This window comes from Scyliorhinus canicula, unplaced genomic scaffold, assembly GCF_902713615.1.
Source record: "Scyliorhinus canicula unplaced genomic scaffold, sScyCan1.1, whole genome shotgun sequence".
In the NCBI taxonomy this organism is placed as follows: domain Eukaryota; kingdom Metazoa; phylum Chordata; class Chondrichthyes; order Carcharhiniformes; family Scyliorhinidae; genus Scyliorhinus; species Scyliorhinus canicula.
In genome coordinates, this window is record NW_024055477.1 from 182815 (window position 1) to 187422 (window position 4608).

Below are 4608 nucleotides of genomic sequence, written 5' to 3' on the forward strand. Positions count from 1 at the left end.
GAGTCACAATGTGGGATGACCGAGTGAATCCCTTCCCACAAACAGGGCAGGTGAATGGCCTCTCCTCAGTGTGAACTCGTTGGTGTGTCAGAAGGTTGTATGAATGGGTGAATCCCTTCCCACAAATGGAGCAGATGAACGGTCTCTCCCCAATGTGACTGCGACGATGAACTTCCAGTTGTGATGGGTAACTGAATCCCTTCCCACAGTCCGCACATTTCCACAGTTTCTCCATGTTGAGGGGTCTTTATGTCTCTCCCGGTTGAAGCTTTGTCCACACACAAATAAGCGTTTACTTTCTCCCTGCAGTGAATGATGTGATACTCTTTTTGAGGCTGTGTAACTGGTTAAAACTCTCTCCACAGTCAGTGGACTGGAAAACTCTCAATGGGGGTGGGTCTCGGTGCTTTTGCAGTCACACTGCTGAAACAGAACAAACCCTTCTCCTTCCAAATTCAAAGATTGAAGATATTCAGCTCTTAATGAATTGAGTGGCTGTCAGATTTCGATATGATGTTTGGTTTGAGTTTTCTGTTGGCCAATCCTCCACTTCCAATATCCTGTAAAAGGAGTTTACAAAAGCCATCACTGTCAGTGGAGCATATAAATTCTGAACAGACAATTCTAGTTTCTCTGGAACATTTTTCCCTCTCTTGTTCCCCCAAAGCTGTAAATCCCCGTCCCACACACTCTCCGACCTCCCTGGGCTGAAATCCAAACCCATCTCACCATCTCTTTCCTCCACTCCCAGTTTTCTCCCTCCCTCTCCTCTGCCTGGGTTCAGTTCTCCAGCTCCTGTCTGCAGACTGACAATAAAACCAATGGGTCTTATTGGGGGGTTTGGGTTCTGACCATTGTCCCCGCTCGCGGCGGCTCTCATTCAGCCTCTGGGAGCCGCACTCACTCTCACTGCGGCTGCGCTCAGCCCGGAGCAGCAACGCGCATGCTCCACACAGAGAGGCCACTTCCGGGGACGGGGCAACTTGCGCCTGCGCGTTCTGACTCCTGAGCATTCTGACTCCTGAGATGGAGATAGGGCGCATTCGGCCTCGCCGGGCATTCCGGGTAGCCTTATCTGCCATTATTCCATTTTATTCCTCAGGGTGATAAATTGGTTCCGACACTTTTGATGACGTTCGTTGTTTGTACCGAATGTGCCAGCCGCATCGGTGTTTTTCTCTCTGATCGGCCCCTGTTAACGGCTGTCATCTGTTTCGGTGGCGATATGCAGCAGGGCGCCTGCGCGGCCGCCATCTTTCTCAGCGGAAATGTGCAGCAGGGCGCATGCGCGGGCATCCAGGAACCGGAAGCCGGAAGAGAGAATCTTGTGAATTTCTTTCCTGGACAGAGAATGAAATTCCTTTGGAAACTCATTTAGAAAGAGGAGGATTTGCCAACGGGAACTTCAAACCAAACATCACATCACATCATCCTCTGACTGAGTTACTCGATTCATCAGGAGCTGAATATCATTGGGAGGTAAAATGGTTTGTCTGTTCTGTCTGAGGACAAAGAGTTCAGATCAGAGTGACTGGGAAAATTTAAATGACCATTCCGGGTTAAATTTGAGACTAATTACACCGATCACATTGGGGAAGTTAAATAACTTGCTGTTGTACTCATTTGTATGCAGGTAAATTTGGAAATGTCCGCATTAGGGGCTGGTTTAGCTCACAGGGCTAATTGCTGGCTTTTAAAGCAGACCAAGCAGGCCAGCAGCACGGTTCGATTCCCGTACCAGCCTCCCCGGACAGGCGCCGGAATGTGGCGACTAGGGGCTTTTCACAGTAACTTCATTGAAGTCTGCTCGTGACAATAAGTGATTTTCATTTCATTCATTCATTAGCATACTTGGCAGCTAAACTGGGCAAACTGTTGACCTTGTTAGTAGTGAGAGTTACTATCCGGGTTTTTATTGAAGTTTGTTGTTCCTGTTGCATTTCATTTAGCTCACCGGGGCTGCAAAGTCGGTATTCAGCCTAATCTCAATTTCCAGATTGTGGTCTGTAGCTTTTTAAGTTACATCAATTGAAATGTCTATCGAAATACTTTACAAATGTTCTGAGGGTTTCTGTCAGCATGTCACAGATCCTGACCCACCCTCTAAACCACCTAGTCCTTCCCTAAATCTCTGCCCCCTTTTATATGTATCCCTCAACCAAAGGGAATAGGACCTTCCTATCCAATCTATATAGATCACTCAGAATTTAAAAAATACATACATTTATATCTTTTTCCAATTAAGGGGCAATTTAGTTTTGCCAAGCCACCTGACCTACACATATTTGGGTTGTGGGGGTTAGGGTTGGGGCACACAGATAATGGGAGAATGTGCAAACTCCTTACAGACTGTGACCTGGCGCCAGGATTGTACCTGGGTCCCCAGCATGCAGGCACACAGCCACTGTGCCACCATGTTCCCCCAGAATTTTATACATTTAGAATAATCTTAATTATTGTCACAAGTAGGCTTACATTAACACTGCAATGAAGTTACTGTGAAAATCCCCTAGTCACCACACTTTGGCACCTATTCGGGTACACAGAGGGAGAATTCAGATTTCCAATTCACCTAACAAGCATGTCTTTCAGGACTTGTCGGAGGAAACCCAAACAGACACTGGGAGAACATGTAGACTGCGCAGACAGTGTCCCCAGTGGGAATTGAACCCAGCACCCTGGCGCAACAGTGCTACCATAAACAGTTCAGCTCAACTCAATATTCTCAGATTAAAGAAGCTGAAGCGCCCAAAGTGGGTCTTGAACCCACGGCCCTGGGATTAAGAGTCCCATGCTCTACCGACTGAGCTAGCTGGGCTGCTTTTCAAAATTTAATTTTGGTCTCCCCTCAGTCTTTTCTGTTCCAAAGAAAACAGCTCCAGTTTATCCAAACTTTCCTCAGAGCAAACATTGTCAATTTCTGGCTGATGTTCTTAAATCCCCTCTGCTCTCTCTGGTGCAATCTTCCTGTGCACAGGAATCTAGCTCTGGCCTACCTAGTCCTGTCCTGCCATTTATCATGTAATCCTTTGCCTTGTTTTCCCTCTAGCTTTCTTCCTTATTCCTCAAGTGTTCAATCATTTTTGTGTCACAGGTAAACTTCTTCTTCATGTTCCTACATTTAATTTCAAATCAATGATGTAAACCAGGAGTGAAGGGCCCAGTACCGATTCCTTGGAAACCGGCACTGGAAACAGCCCTTTGATTTTCTCTGTTCTTTATGGCATGCTAGTGTCACGGGCAAACTAGCTTGGTTGCCCATTCCTAATTGTCCTTAAACTGAGTGGCTTACTAGGCAATTCAAAATTAACGACATTTCAGTGAGTTGGCCAGATCAGGTAATGCTGGTGCAGACTTGATGGGCCGAATGGTCTGCTTCAGCGCTGTAGATTCTATGATTAATTCTGACCATGGGTCACTGTCTCTGTCGAGTTTTCCTGCATCTGCGTAGATTTCCTTCGCGGGTGCTCTGGTATCCTCCCACAGTCCAAAAATGTGCAGATTAGGTGGATTGGCTGTGCTAAATTGTCCCCGGGAGGTGTTACGGGGATAGGGTGGGGAATTCGCCAAGGTAGGGTGCTCTTTCAGAGGGTTGCTACAGACTTCATGGGTCAAATGGCCTCCTTCTGCACTGAGGGGATTCTATGATTCTACATTGGATGCAATGATGTGTTCACTCACACACACTGCAGCCTGACTCTTGTTGGAGCAGACACTGTTTGTTACACTCAAAGTGAGTGAATCCTTTGCTGTTTCCCCTCTGGGTCCCATCTCCACTATTATTGTCTGATTGTCCCACTGAGACTCTCACTGTTATTATTGGACAATCAGCGAGTCAGCCTGAGCCTGTGGCCGCTCTCACCATCTGGAAGCGTCACAATGCCCGGGTGATTGACGGCAGCTCCCGACCAATAGGAAGAGGAGGGGCGGGATTAGAGGACAGACCAGGAGCAGCTAGACCTCCAACCAATCGGAATGAATGAGGGGCGGGGCCGACTGTGATTGAAGCATGCGCAGTGTGGGTAATGGCAATGGAGAAGAGCGTCTTGTTCAGATCTGAAATGAGTGAGAGGCGATTAACAATATGGAGGGAGCAAGAGATCGTGGGAGCCGGCGGAAACGTCGTGTAAAACTGTTTTAAGCTACAATCCTCGGAAAGTTTCCGGGACCCCGTTTGTACCGAGCGAGCTGCAACTCCTCATGTTCGGCTCGGGTTAACGGCCGCCACCTTTATTGGATGTGCAGGGCGCATGCGCGTTTCTCATCTTTGTCGGGGCGATGTCACAATGAGTGGGAGGAGCTTGTTCCCCATTGTTCAGAATGGAGACAACTTGTCCATCAAACTGGATTAGTCTTTGAGTCCCAATGTCTGAATGATGATGCAAAGCGGTGGCAGAGATGGAAAGAAAAGGAAGCCAATCCTGCTCTCCGGATTTCACTGTCCCATTGGACATCCTGCTCCATGTGTCCAAAGCTCTGCGGCTCTGTTCAGCCACATGAAGCCCTAGGGCAGAACACGCAATGTTGAGTCAACATCACCCTCAAATCAGGGGACTGCTGATGACAAGAGGGTCAGTGTGCAGCGGGGGCATGAGCGGTCATCCTGGA

The 4608-nt window shown here is 48.0% G+C and overlaps 1 non-coding gene across 1 annotated transcript; it reads right to left on the reverse strand.

The window, feature by feature from the left end:
* Nucleotides 1-2745: 2745 nt before the first annotated feature.
* trnak-cuu lies at nt 2746-2818 on the reverse strand. Its single transcript has one exon. It is a non-coding gene; the product is annotated as a tRNA-Lys (tRNA).
* Nucleotides 2819-4608: the final 1790 nt, after the last annotated feature.